This window comes from Myxocyprinus asiaticus, chromosome 13, assembly GCF_019703515.2.
Source record: "Myxocyprinus asiaticus isolate MX2 ecotype Aquarium Trade chromosome 13, UBuf_Myxa_2, whole genome shotgun sequence".
Classification (NCBI taxonomy): domain Eukaryota; kingdom Metazoa; phylum Chordata; class Actinopteri; order Cypriniformes; family Catostomidae; genus Myxocyprinus; species Myxocyprinus asiaticus.
In genome coordinates, this window is record NC_059356.1 from 15,884,135 (window position 1) to 15,899,811 (window position 15,677).

Here is a 15,677-nt window from a genome sequence, read left to right on the forward strand (position 1 = left end):
TTCTAACAGTTAAACAAATAGGCTGACAACATTAAACTGCAGACAATTAGGCTGCTTTAGTTAGGTCTGCCAGAACCAGAAACATCCATTATGATCTATAACTCTGCATAAAATTGAATGACATCTACACTAATATTAATTTTTTTCTTTCCATATCTCAACCTTGGGATTCCTATCCTGAGGTCACCAGAACCGGCTAGATCCAGCTCCGTTTCTGCTTGGTGTCATACTCCACTGCTACGTGTCTCGGAGTGATGATGACTAAATGCAGCCGGAGCTAGCCAGACATCACTTCTGTCTTTTGACTTCAGAGGATGAACTGATGCCAACTCCAACTGTAAGACAATGGATACTTCATATGCCACTGCCTGAACCTTGGACTTAGGATAGACCTCACCGAAATGACCGGCAGGTTGAACTGCGATGCACCTCATTGATCTCTGCCTGCATCACCTTTGTCTATTGATGAACTACACTTAAGACTATCATTTAATTGCCAACAAAAGCCTTCATCAGCCAACTAACAAAGGACAATTCATCTATGTGAACTTCTGCAGTTAATCCAGGATGGACTTCAAAGACATTAGTCATTCATTTTAAAGTTAAATATTTTTTTTTTTTTTTTTAAACAATGGAACTTGACGCTTAGTTTACTCATTTTAAACCATGACTTGCACTGCACACAAATAACTAATGTTGGCATTATATTCATGCTGGTTAGCCAGAGGGGAACTAGCCCCCCACAGTGAGTCTGGTTTCTCCCAAGGTTATTGGGAACTGCGCCCCCCCCCCTCCCCACAGTTTATTTTTCTCTCTCTCCCGCTCCGTGTTGGCCTTTACCTCTTTTTTTTTTTTTCCATCCCCTTGTCTCCCAGATCCGAGAAGGCGGGGAAGGCCTGCTGGGAGGTGGGGCCTGGGCCTCTCATCCACGAGATGAATAAAGGCTGCCGGAGGTGGCAGTTCGGGAGAGAGAGAGCTACAGGCAGCTGCCCTGTGTGCATTTGTGTTATATGTCTTTTGCTTTAAGTTGATCATTAAATTATTATTTATACTGTCAAGCCGGTTTTCGCCGCATCCTTTCCTTTTTACCCTGTTACAGAGGGAATTGTTCATTTTAACCAGTTAATTTACATGAATGCCTAAAAGAAAGAATTTGGTTTTCCCAGCACTACATGAGAGAGAGAGAGAGAGAGAGAGAGAGAGAGAGAGGACGGTTTATGACAGCGCAACACTAGCAGACTCCAAACAACTCGATTTTGGCCTAGGGTGTCACACATGCAGACTGTTTTGCGGCGATCTCGCTCTCTTCAATTGGAGTTATGACACACCTGCCGATTAAGAATGGTGGAGGGGTGACAAACATCCAGACTCACCGCAATTCTCTCTCTCTGATTCTCGTAGAGCTCTCCGAAATAACAACAGGAGTACTGTCGGAGCATAAACAATTGTAATAGAGTGACTTAGGACGTGATTCATTTAGTAACTTTACCTTGTGAATGTGTGTGATTGTGTATTTATCCCATCGAGGCTTGTCTTGGAACGTGTATGTCCATATGCAGCTTTCAGCGAGTAAAGAAATGATGTTCAATAAAAACAGACAGTCGTTTCTCCGCTTTATGATTTCATTTGTCATTTTAGTGTAGGAGAAAACCGCAGGAAAAACGGTGACAGAATCACTATGGATTACAATCAGCGTTTGTGATGATATGTAGCAGAGTGTTATGTAAACGTTCAGATCAGCTTGACGTCTTGTCAGTTCTTCAGTAAAAGCTCATTGGTCATGAGCTTTTGAATGTTGATGATCATTTTTCCCCGTTGCTGTAACCATTAACTCAGCAGGGAGTACCGGCAATCAAGAGATTTATGACCTCCCACTCTGTCTCTCACCTACTGGCCAGCGATTATGTAAATGAAGCTCACACCTGAAAATCGGTGGAAAAATCAGCTAGTGTGATGCCGGCTTTAGGTAAGATTTTTGATTACTTCTGCTTCACCATTGCTGTGTTTGCAATGCAATGTGACACTACTCTCTGGAAAACTTAGCTCATTATTGAAAAAGCAGGGCCAGATTAACCTTATGGGCAATTTGGCACGTGCCTAGAGGCACAACATCCAGGGGGGCACCACATAATGGCATTTTTTGAATTATCTTAGGTCTGTTTTTATTTCAATGGTTATTAAGGTTTTTAGTATCATTAATCAGGTGAAATTATTGTCCAGAGGTTCAGACCTCTACCGAAACATGGTCACGTGGTACCTGTTACTTTTCTCAGTGCTGGCCAGGATGGGCCAATCACACCAGTCATTTATTATTACTGGATGAGGATTTTATAAATGCTTTTATCATCACTGCTGAGGCATCTTTCCACTCACAGGTATGAATCCTTGCAATTAGCCTATCAGTTTTTATTAAAAATAACTATCCAGTGTGCAAATGTCTCCAATGAGATATAAAATGTTCTCAGATGTAAATGTGGATGAGTAAAGGAGCTCATAGTCACCCTACTGAAAAATGTAGTTAAGTTAGTAGCATCACTACTTTTAGTTAACTACTCCCCAACACTGGTTGTTAGTCCCCAACATTCTTCTAAACATCTCATTTTGTGCTCCATGGAAGGAAGAAAGCCACAGGGGTTTGGAATGACATTAAGGTGGGTAAATAACAACAGAATTGTTTATTTTTGGTTGAACTATCCCATTATGGGGTTTGTTGCAACTGGACCCAGGTGGACATGACAACCAAAACCCTCACAAATATATCCTCCTACTCAAATCAAAACCAGGGCTCACTTGACTAACCAGACTTCTTTAAGCGTTTGTTCTGAGTTACAAATCTGCAAGATGAGAAATTTATCCACAAAAACTCACACAGAAATAGCACAGAATTCCATCCCTGGTCATCTAAGGTACCATCTAAACTTACCATCTACCATCTGAAGTGTCAAGTGCACATTCTTCTATAGCGCAATATTCAAAATGCATTTCTGCCGTCCTTGTGGTGACTTAATATGTTTTTACTGCGTAACAATGTCATAGTGGGAACATAAGTTTACATTGTTCTATGCTTTTATCATGCCAATATCTAGAGGGAGAAAGAAACAGTTTTATACAGGAGCCAAATCACAAAGAGCCATTCATTCAGCCCCAAACTCCACAGCTGGTTCTAATACAGAGCTGGGAGGAGCAGAGAGAAGAGAGAAAGATGCCAAACACACGTAATGGTTCAACCACTGCTGAGAAAGTTCTATTCTTTCTAGAAAACAAAAAGTGAAGTTTACCGTAATCATAAAATAGTTAAGCGTATTGTTCCTATTGGGGCTGGGCGATACATCGAATACCCACGATATAATCGCAACGATTTTGCTGACGATGTCAAATTCAACAATACTGTGAATATCGCGATTATTTTAAAGAGCCTTTTATTTGGCAATTAAGTTTCATAGAGTGCATCAGTAAACTAATTTCACGATCATTCAGGGCTGTATAATTGAACAAAATAACATCAAAATGGTGATATATTCATATGTGATTATTTATCTGCCAAAGGCTGCGATTAAAGACAGATAAACATGGTCTGTGTGTGCTTCAGAATGAACCGGTGACGCGCTGATCTGGGTGTACGCGCGGGGGTGGCAGGGCTCATGGGCTCGTGTTTTTAGCGCAGTTCACCTGCACTGTGAAGTACTGCAGGCAGGGGTGGACTGGCCATAGGGAGCACCGGCCGTTTTTCCGGTGGGCCACTGGGTAATTTGGGCTGGTACTACGCAAGTACCTACAGGCGATATAGGCAGCTGCCCTGGGCTTCAACATGACCATGTGGACCAGCCGACTTCATGACAGCTTCTTCCCCCAAACAATCAGACTTTTGAACTCCTGATCTCTCACGATCAATATACATCAGCACTGCACTTTATTAATCTCACACTGGACTGTCATAAATTATATTCTCTCTTAACAACACACTGGCAACTGACTATCAACCGACAGCCTGAATGTCAATACAACACTATACAACCTTACTGCACATTTATATATATTATTTTTATTGTATACTGTGTATTCTATATTGTGTGTATTGTATACTGTACATTGTATATTATTATTTGTATATTGTGTTGTGTGTAATTGTGTATATTAGATATGTAAATTGTGTTGTGTAAATCTGATGTTTATTGTAAATTGGTATATGTCCCATCACTGTCATGACTGCTATGTTGATCGGAACTGCACCCAAGAATTTCACCCACTGTTGCACTTGTGTATATGGCTGTGTGACAATAAAGGGATTTGCTTTGATTTGAATAATCACTAAATGACAAATAACTGCAAGTTACAACAAATACAATAACAGTAGTGTAAATAAAATTGGCAAACAGTAAAGCTATGAGCAGTACATAGTCATTTGCATAATTTATTTATACCGCAAAGCATTTCTGGGAGCAGAAGTGCGGATTGCTAAATAATGCTCACGCCTGACACAAATGCAGAAAATAAGTCATGAAAAATATTACTTTGTAGCTATTTGAGTCTTTGAGGCTTACTTTGTTTAAAGGATAGCAGAAACAGCACTTGTCAAAGCATTGGGCTTTTCACTTTTCCTTAAGAATAATCTGGGGAAGGAATTAAAACACTGCAGATATAAAGATGCAACAAACTCACAGAGTGAAAATATGAGCAATTAATCTGCAAAATATCTCCAAAGATCTACACTTTAAAAGGCATGTTTATTTATTGACACATATTTATATATGTACATATTCTGGCCAAGTTTGTTTTAAAAATAAACATTTACATATTGTTATGTGACTAATTGACATGAAATTTTAAGCACTGTCATCAGTGTCCTGCTGTGTGACACTTTCTTCATCTAACAATTTGGCACATGGTAAGTTGTGCGTGGATCTTGGAGAATAGCATGAGCCTCCACATGCTGTGAGTCTCCGCGGTGTCATGCACAGCGAGCAACGTGATAAGATGCTCGGACTGACTGTCTCAGAAGCTGAGGCAACTGAGACTTGTCCTCCGCCACCTGGATTGAGGTGAGTAACCGCGCCACCACCAGGAACAAGTAGTGGGAACTGGGCATTCCAAATTGGGAGAAAAATATATATGATTTATTTTTCAACAGAAATTGAGACGGAAATATAAATCAATGAGCCGGTGTGTTATGGTGTGGTGTGTTGCGAGCTGGGTTTTGATGGGCAGCACTGGGCAAGAAAGTCCAGGGCCACTTTTTAGTCCCAGTCTGCCCCTGCCTGCAGGTTCAAGCATTCGTGCAATTCCAAACATTAGTAACTGCTATAAAGTTATTATATAAATCTACAAACGGGGAAAAGTAAAGGAGACAGTGGTTCACAAGATGTGGAACTCATATCTGTCAAACAAACATTGCACTTCTCGTTTCATAATAAAAGCTCCTGGTGAAGGTGAAATAAATAGGACAGAAATATATTAATTTATATTTAACAAATCTTATCATGAAAATAATAATAATTCAGTATTATATTATAATAATAAACTTGACTGGGTTCCACAGTAATAATTTAGTATGATGCAATATTCATCTGGTTTCCAAAAATAGGCTAAGAGAAGTCGTTTTTGCACACCTTGTTCATTCATATATAAAAATGTTTTAGTAAAAATATATGAAGGTAAATAAGATTTGTATTAAGCTTCCATATATGACTGTATGTTAAATACAAGTATAAATGTGCAAATCAATGAAATTACATTTTATTCTCCCTTGTTTTAATTAAGTGAAAAACGTGCCTTCATCATTTTTAAATAGATTATTATTTAATGCCTTTGAAATATTAATTCTACATGGCTACAATGGCTGTTTATATAAAATGATGGTTCCTCTGATATAGCATAAAAGTGTTTGTTTTTTTAATCAGAGCAAAAAAATAATTATCGCGATATATATTGAATATCGTCAATTTGCTGAAAAATATCGAGATATAATTTCTGAAGCCATATCACCCAGCCCTAGTTCCTATCCCATTTGTGGATGCATTCACCATTGTTTTAGGAGTGAGCATGCAGCATGGAGGTGACATCTCATTTATTTTGATTACATAGTATAACATTATATGAATATATCCTGCACTAAACATCACATACTCTAATTTGTGAACATTTTTAGCATAAAAAGTATGTGGATGGTGATAAAATTAGAATAGGTCAAAGCAGGCACATTAAAAACAACAATAGCTAACTTCTTACTAACACCCAAAAATAGACTCTCCTCCAGAGACAGGACCTAACACTACAGAATGAAGGGGCCAAAACACAAATGTCCCCTTCCAACTACACATGGACCTAGAGGTCAACCGATAGTGGATACGATAACTAAGGTGGTGGAAAAGGCCAATATTTTTTTTAATTGATTAATTGAATGTTACAAAATTTCTTAATTTTTGCTTACTGTGACAGACGCAGACATAGAGGCTACAAGAATCCAAAATGAGTCAAATTCCAGATGCGTGGTTTTTGTGCAACCAAAATCCCAATAATAACAAGAAAAAAAAATTGCAAGACTTTTCATTATACATTAGCCTGAAATACACCGGGGACTCTTAATTTGAAATGTCTGTGGTTTCAGCTCACATTAACCCACAAGGGAAACAAACATGCGCTGATATGGCAGAAATAGAGTTGTATGATAGTATGCAATTCCGAACTCAGCCATGCACTTACAATCATCTACAATGTGTTACAATAAAATCACTATAAACATTTTCATATGGGCTAATAATTACTGTATTAGCAGTAATTAATCCACAATAGATCATCATTCATCAATAGTAGATCATCAGCGATTGCTTGTCAGTTGCCATATTGTCTGTGTCTCTTTCACATTAATAATCATGAATTAGTCCATACACAGTGATGGTGATGTAGTCTTGGCTCTGTTACAATGCTCTATTTGTATTAATATTCACTAAATTAAGCTTTTTGTAGCCTATATATTCACCAGATGAAGGGTTTTGGCCACAGAGGAACATGAAAAACTATCAGCAACTCTGAGTGTCAATTTGTCAATAACTGATAAGATCCAAAAGGTAACTATAAGCACTGATTAATCGGTAAAACCGATATATATCGGTCAGCCTCTACATGGGGTCATATTTTGTCCAGCAAACACTCAACAAATGTTCAAGACCTTCTGAGATGGGGATGATACTGTGCTCTTAACTACATGAGGGTAGTTATGAGGGTCATGGTCCATTGAAAACAAGTGTGTGCATGTGTACTGTATGTACAGTGTATGAGTTCCGAGTTCAGAAGGAGTTACAGGAAAGGGAGCTGCAGCTCCCCAAAGACCCAGAAACTGGTCGGTCACTTCCTCCCAGCAGGGGAGAAGGGGAGACTTAAAAATAAGGGAGGGATTAGAGAGGAAGGGAGAGAGACAAAGAGAGAAACAATAACAGAAAAAAACAAAAATCTGGCAAATTTAGCAGGAAGGAGAGCAAAAAGAGACAAAAGGGTGTAGGTTTAGAAACTATAAGGAAAGAGAGGCAAAAACAGCAGAGGGTGGTATTTAAATGGAAAACGTCTAGCGCAAAAATACTTTTGCAGCAAAACAGGCCCTAGACTGAAAAAACCCTATGTGTGAGTCATTGCAAATACCACTGGCTTTACATTTTGCTGACCATATGCTGCAAAATAAGCAGAGCGGGACAAGATGAGGCTTAAGGAAAATGTAGTTAAATCTTTGGACTATGGGGTGAGTAATGCTCTGAGCGTGACAGTCTCTGTACAGATTAAAAGGGCTTGCCCGTCAAGATTGTGATCATATTCTGTGCATTCCTCTGAGCACTCAAGAAAACAGACAGACAAAGAGGGAACTGTGCCTTGACTGTGAACTAAGGAAGTTTAAGAATTCAACTTTCTCCTGATGGTTGAAATAATGTATATGGTCCTAATATATACTATATAATTTTGCATACAGTGTCTTTACAATATATACATCCAATGTGGAAATAAAAATCTGACATTTGATGAGTGAAGAATATCCCACAGCAAGAAGAACATATTCAGGATGGAATTCTTCTCTGTTGGTGGTCAAAATCCATTGCAGTGATAGCAGATCAATATCCAAAAAAGAGAGAATGAGTGATGTATAAAACAGCAAACGTATGCTGTTGTGCAAGTGTAAAATTGAGTTATAACTGAAATCAGGTCTCTTAGACTAGGGTTTTCAAACTTTTTGATGCCAAGGACCCCCTTTGCAAGGGACCCCGTGTGTGAGAATAGTAAAATTGCAAAATTTACTAATTGGCTTTTATATTGTCACTGTACTATAATATTAAAAGCTGGAGTAATGTTAGATGTATAAACCCAAGATAAACATTTTCAATTTAAATGTATATATACACAAAATCTATATACTTTGTGTAAAAATGTATACCTTGAATGCACTGAACGCTGGATAAAAGCATCTGCCAAATGTATAAAATCAATTGAAAAAATAATATAATAAACATATTTCATTTAAAATATTTATATACAGTATATTGTGAAAAGTGCTATATACATTTTTAAATGTATACAATAAACTAATAAAGCAACTTTACAAAAATAGTGTATTACAACCATTTTTTTCATAATATATAAAAAGTACATGCCAATTTATTTTTATTTCTATTTTTCTCTCTTACTATTACTGTCAATACAATAAAATATTGGTGAATAATCTACTCTGATTAATTTCCGAATGAAACTGGAATAGTGTCAAATAATGTCAAAAATGTACACTTTTTTTCTCTGAACATTTTCTCCGCCCCCTTTTGGCCTCATGTGGGTCCCCGGACCCCAGTTTGAAAACCCCTGATGTTTCCTGTGATGAATTTGACTCAACTGTACGGAGAGGGAAAACTGCAATACTAACTACAAAATCCACACTAAATCCAAGGCAAACTGCAGTTCATAAGAGTTTTTTTGAAGTTATACAAGGGCAGACTAAAGTATCTGCATTATTGGGGGTCCTTTTGAAGTCAACTCATTGTCATTTTTCTCAGTTTAACTGAGCCCATTCACATGCACACAAATACGGTAATAACTAGCAAAAATCAATTTATCAACAAAATCTGACAACACAAGAAAACCAAGTTTACATGAGCCTTGTAATGACTGGATTATTTTCTGCTTTTGATGTCAAAACATCTTTGATTGGTTTATACTTAAACCGTTCAAGATCTTACCCCCAATAAAGTAACTGGTGTAAGACCGTGCATGTAAACAAGCTCAGTGTTTGTATAGTTTCTGCATTTTGCCTTTATATGGCACAGTACAGAACAGTAAATGAATGCATGTAGTTCTTTTTTGTCTGTTGACCAATTGGGCCTCAAGTACTTCTAAGGACATTTCTGCTAATGACTGTACTTCTGAGTAACATACTATGCAAAAGACCTATCAGCTTATTTTCAGCTGTTGAAATGTTTCATACAAGACCTTACAAAATTATGACCAGCGCTGGAAACTGTCCTGCTCTGAAGTCAGCATGGCCTGCACATATGGTGCTGTTTTTTACATTAGGGAGTGGTATGGAGAAAAAGACGGCATCTACCGAAACAGTATGGGCTGAAGTCAAAGCTCAAGGCCCAGGGAGGGGCCTCTCGCTACTCATGTTACCACTGGAGAAGGAGAAGAACAAACACACACCGCGACGCCATTGGTCATTGTGCTGACCTCTGACAGGAAATGGCCTACGGGGTGGAGCTGAGCAACAGGAATCACCACAGACATCCAAGTTTACCACTCCAAAACAGAATTAAAAGCAAATTCCTGAGAAAATGGGGATTACTGGGATGGTTCGCCCAATAATAAAAATTCAGTCATCACCATCCACTTTCATTGCATCTTTTTTCCATACAATGAAAGTGAATGGTGACTGAGGCTAACATTCTGCCTTACATCTCTTTTTGTTTCCCACAGAAGAAAGATAAGTCAATCGGGCTTGAGGGTGAGTGAATTTAAGCGTGATGAACAGCACAGAGTGGCTGAGTGGGGATATACTGTAAACGCTCAGAAGAGCAAAGAGAGAAACAAAAGAGACATGTTGTAAGTATAGTGTCATGCAGCAATGAAAAGGTCACGAGTGTGTAAGGGGAGCCAATGCATCACTGCGGTCAGAGCAGCTGTGGAGGGGAGACTTTAGGCTTTAGTCAGACTCTGCTTGGTAATGTAAACAAAAAGTAAGGAAAGCAGATTGCATGGCTACAGCGGGGGAACATTCACAGCCGTGGCCATTTCCAGGTTTCAACCCTCTCCTGTGGAAACCAAAACTTTTCCAGAGTAAAGTGCAACTCTCATACAAGCTTTCTAAAATATCCTGACAGAGCTGAGTATAAAGTTACTATAAAACTATGACCATGCGTACTGCCCTGCAAAGGCTAAATGCAAGAATGAAACTTAAAATGGCTTCAATGTTTGGTTTGCCTAGGTTTTAGTCTGGAGTTTGTGGTTACTGCAATTTTCACACTCTGTTTTCTCTGAATCTGTGAATGGTTGAGCCAAACCTGTTCATGTCATAGTCAAAGGGACCAGATTTCGGTCATATAAGACAGCATACAACTCAGTCTCATGACAAGTCGTAATAATTAGTACAAGACAGCAAAATTGTACAAAACTGTACGAGTTGCCTCGTACAAATACGTACGACTTTTAGTCCCATAGAGAAAAATGAACGAACCAACTGGGACTAGAAAACGAAAAACAAATAAATTTTAAGAACGAAACTGAAAACAAGAACGAATTTATTTGTTCCAGGGTGAAAACTTTATTTTTAAATGCTGGTATTGAGATAATAAGGTTATTAATTTGTTCCGATAACTTTTTTACTTTACCTGAAAAATTATTTTCTTTGTGATTTTTGTGAGGCATATGGCTTATTTTTGGGTTTGTTCTTCCAGACCAGGTCGCTTGTTTCTTTTGCCAGATCTGGTAACAGTGCAACTGGTATTTCACCCACCCTTAGCACACAGTACTGTCATGATAAATAGAATGTGATTAACTGTTCTTAGATTTAGAAAGGACGCAGTGGATCACCGGAGCCAGAAACGAAAAAAAAAAAAAATTATATATATATATATATTCTGATGAGAACGAACCAAAATGAAAAAACATTTAAACAATGTGAACCAACAAACGATGTTATTAGGATTTGTCCTAAGAGCTAACCATAAAGTTTAACCCCTTACACAAGCCCTAAACCTAACCATGATATTAATTGGAAAATTACTTCAGTGTATCACTAAAGAAAAGAAAACATCAGGTTTGGAACGAGATGAGGGTTTATCCACATATATCAGACATCTGTATTGCATAACTAAGCATGGAATATGTAACCAAATTTGTCCACTGATGTTTCCTTTCTTAAAGGATGTATAGGAGGCAACATAAAATTTGATGGCTGTATCGAATCGATTTGAAATGTTTGATGACTGGTTGGACTCAATAGGAATAAAAGTCATATCTTTTCCTACAAGTTGATATCTTTCGATTTTGCCATCTCGTATGAATTATTACGAGTTGACTATGTTAAAAGCATGCCAGAACAGTGTGTTCAAGTTTTCGGACACAGCCTTTGCCAAGGGCGGACTGGCCAATGGGAGAACTGGGACTTTTTCCAGTGGGCCAGCCACGAAACGGGGCCAAATGGGCTGCGATAAGCTGAAATTGGCCGCCGCGTTATGCAGAATGGGCCACAAAATGGCATTGCGATATGCCGAAGGGAGCAGTGATATGCAGAAAAGGACAGCGACCCCCACCCCAACAACTTTGGGCCAGTTTCATTTTGAAATCCCAGGCCAATTTCTCTTCCCAGTCCGCCCCTGGCATTTGCTAATAAGCTCATTGAGCAGTTCAAGTCTACATGTGCAGCACACACCCCAGAACACATGCACAGCACATGGAGCAGACAAACACTGAAGAGACACACCTTCACTCAGGGGATTCGTGTCTGTTCTAAAATTTCCATCCTCTCTTCCAGATTAATGCCATTTCCGGATTAGATGGGATTGGCAGAAGATAACAACTCTCTACATTCTGGTCCACCAAATGGCAAAATAAGGCAAATACAGCAAGCAGGAATGCAGTAATGGCAACCCCCTCAAATGTCAAAAGCATGAGACTTGGAGTATTAATTGATTTTATACTTGTTTATTGTGTCCATCAAACAGACACCTACTGTATGTGCACTGAAACTAAACCAGTTTGAAACTATAGCTGAAAGAGGAGGATGATGGGGAATCTTTGTGTCCTTAATTATTGTTGGCATTTTGTAACCTGCATGGAACATCACATTTCAACATGAAAGGCATATTTACATGCCTATCAAGCAGAATAATGCTCACTGAACACAAGTTAAAGTGAACATGACATTCATAAAATTGCTGAGAATTATTTTTTTTAGACGAAAGGCTGCCCACTGTTACACATTGCTCAGAGGCTGCTCTTTCATTGCTCAGGAGACTTAATTTTTAGTTTGTTTCTTACCCAAAACCGATCGTATCTCTTCATAAGACATGGAATTAAACACTTGAGTCGTATGGATCATATTTATGCTGCCTTTATGTCCTTTTTGGAGCTTAAAAGTGTTGAACCCCATTGACTTACATTGTATAGTCATAAACACGTCATACATCTATCAAAATATCTTTGTTTGCATTTCACTGAAGAAAGTCGGTATAAGGGTGAGTAAATGATGAGAGAGTTATCTTTTTGGGTTCCTTTAGTATGGTTCTCAGTTATGATTCATATTACTGTAGACTCAACATTTCTCAAATGTTTATCCCAAAGTACCTTAGGAGACATAAAAATGAGATAACTGTTGACATACAGTAAGAGTACTGAGCTATACAATTAATGTGGATGGCATAAATTGGTCTTGGGAGAATTTTATGAGAAATCTTTATATTGAAATCTCAGAATTCTCATTTGATTTTCATTGGAATCTTATTAAATCTGAATACAGTTTGAGGCATTGTTGAGATCTCTTCTGAAACTCTACTCTAGAAAATACACATGTGAGATTACTGGGTTTTTATTTTAATTTTAGGGAAGACAAAAGAGAAACATCAGAAGAGCAGAAGACTTACAGGGATGGTTCACCCAAAACTGAAAATTGTCTCATAATTTAGTCACCCTCATGCCATCCCAGATGTGTATGACTTTCTTTCTTCTTCAGAACACAAATGAAGATTTTTAGAAGAATATTTCAGCTCTGTAGGTTCATACAATGCAAGTGAATGGTAGCCAAACATTTAAATCTCCAAAAATCACATAAAGGCAAAATAAAGGTAATCCATTTGACTCCAGTGATTTAATCCATGTCTCCAGAAGCGATATGATATTTAAATCCTTTTTTTTTTTTTTACTATAAATCTCCACTTCCACTTTCACATTCTTTTATTTTTGATGATTCACATTATTTGCACATATTGCCACCTAGTGGGCAGGGAGGACGTTTTATATTAAAAAAGTACTTAAATATTGATCTGTTTCTCACCCACACCTATCATATCACTTCTGAAGACATGGACACTGGAGACACATGGATTACTTTTATGCTGCCTTTATATGCTTTTTGAAGCTTCAAAGTTCTGGTCACCATTTACTTGCATTGTATGGACCTACAGTGCTGAGATATTCTTCTAAAATCTTTTTGTGTTTTCAGCAGAAGAAAGTAAGTTATACACATCTGGGATGGCATGAGGGTGAATAAATGATGAGAGACGTTTCATTTTTGTGTGAACTATTCCTTTAAGCAGAAGTCCCCATTTTCTCTCCAGTTAATCTCATTGGGGCTATTTAAACAATGGGGCTATTAAAGAGGTCTCATTTGTGCTTTGGGTTTATCCTAAGAGGAGGTCAGTCATTAAGTGACACGCTGAGAAATATCAACAATTAAAACTAATTAAAAGCATTTGATATAGACTCGCGTAGCCCTGTAACTTAATTTATATTAGTCTGGCAAACAACATTTAGATGCCCAGCGTGTGTCCCACAGTACAAATGGGGTTTATAGCCACGCATTCCAGCGCAAGGAATTCCACGACTTCACCCCACGCGCCAAACGACAAGCATTCCACTGCCGAGCGCGACCGATGCGCACGAGAGTCAGAACTATGATAACGTGCGAATGTTGACACTTTACACACCTACACTGGCTGTTTGGTCCCCTACATACCGATAGGCGAGAAAATAAACAAAAAGTCCCACCCCAAAACAAAACAAAAAGTCGCGCTTGTTTACTAACACGTTAAAACTGAGTTTAACAGGCACAAATTCAAGCAAGAGGAAAGGGGAAAGTAAATAAGCAAAATAACCAAAACAGTAACGGGTCTGAATATTTATCTTTCTTTTCTGCTTTCCTTTTATCACGCGTTCTCTATAATATTTGAGAAGGTGTTTCATGATCAATAACACAATTACAAACAAACTTGCACAATTTATAAGAAAACAGTCAAGCGCACGTGTTAAACCCAACAATTTCTGACCAGCAAAGTCAAGGCAGGACGAAGCCGATTAATTCAAAGCCACTGCAACAAAAGTGATGAACATCTGGAAGTCATGAAGAATTCCAGCGGTCAGTCCCACCCTCTCCCCAGAGTCGAAGCAGTCACGGGGGTTTTAATTCATGAAGAATTTAACCCAACCCGCCATTAGCACTCATTTCACCATCATTTCCGAGCCCGTTTATAAATATGATATAATTACAAAAGCAATACTCACTGATAAAATACATTAAAAGGTGTTTTCTTCCCTGAATGGATTATCCCAAGAAGAGCGCGCGCCAATTTTCCGCGCGTCTGCAAATTAACACAGTTTACCTTAAAATATAACTCGCTTTTCTTTAATAACAGCTGGCGATATTCATAATTAATTAAATTCAACACGCCTGTATTTGAACTCTCAGGATCACACTTGCGCAACACTAGCTATTAAAGGCATTGTGCGCGCCTCCCATGAACAATGCCAAATAATTACCAAATGGCAATGATAGACATATATAAGCTATTAAATAACGAACATTGCTTTTCAAACGAATGCATTATTACCTCTGGAAATAAGTCACATAAAAGCAAGAGTGAAATAAGTCCGCTTTAATTGGTAAAATTCCCATCGTGGTCCCGTTACTTTGCAACTCAATGTAAAATCGAGCAGCACAAAGCCTGAAGCATCACAGCCACGTGAAGCAAACGCAAAAACGACAATACATATGTCTAATGCATAACTGCATGCGTTATTTTCATTAAAAAAAAAAACAAAACAAAATAACAAACACAAGGTTGACCATAGAGCATGTGTGTATTCTCACCTACTCCCTTCCAGTCCCTCAGTCGATGAGGCCAGCAGTCTCACTGACAGCGAGACAAAAACACCGCAGCCAAATCATGAACCGACCCCCTCCCTCTGCTCTTAAAGGAATAGTTCACCCAAAAATGAAAATTCTTGCATCATTTACTCACTCTCATGCCATCCCAGATGTATGTGACTTTTTTTTTTCTTACGTTGAACAAATTAAGATATTTAGAAGAAAAATTCAGCTCTGTAGGTCCATACAATCCAAGTGAATGGTTGCCAGAACTTTGAATATCCAAAAAGCACATAAAGGCAGCATAAAAGTATTCCATAAAACTCCAGTGGTTAAATCTATATCATAAGTGATA

The 15,677-nt window shown here is 38.2% G+C and overlaps 1 protein-coding gene across 1 annotated transcript in view; it reads right to left on the reverse strand.

Annotated features, from left to right (window-relative positions):
- LOC127449948 (KN motif and ankyrin repeat domain-containing protein 2-like) overlaps positions 1-15,369 on the reverse strand; it is a 43,005-nt gene extending 27,636 nt beyond the window's left edge. The window contains exon 1 of the mRNA XM_051713590.1: positions 15,325-15,369. The gene's annotated coding sequence lies outside the window, so the exon portion shown is untranslated. The remainder of the gene's footprint in view (positions 1-15,324) is intronic.
- Between the last annotated feature and the right edge of the window lie 308 nt (positions 15,370-15,677).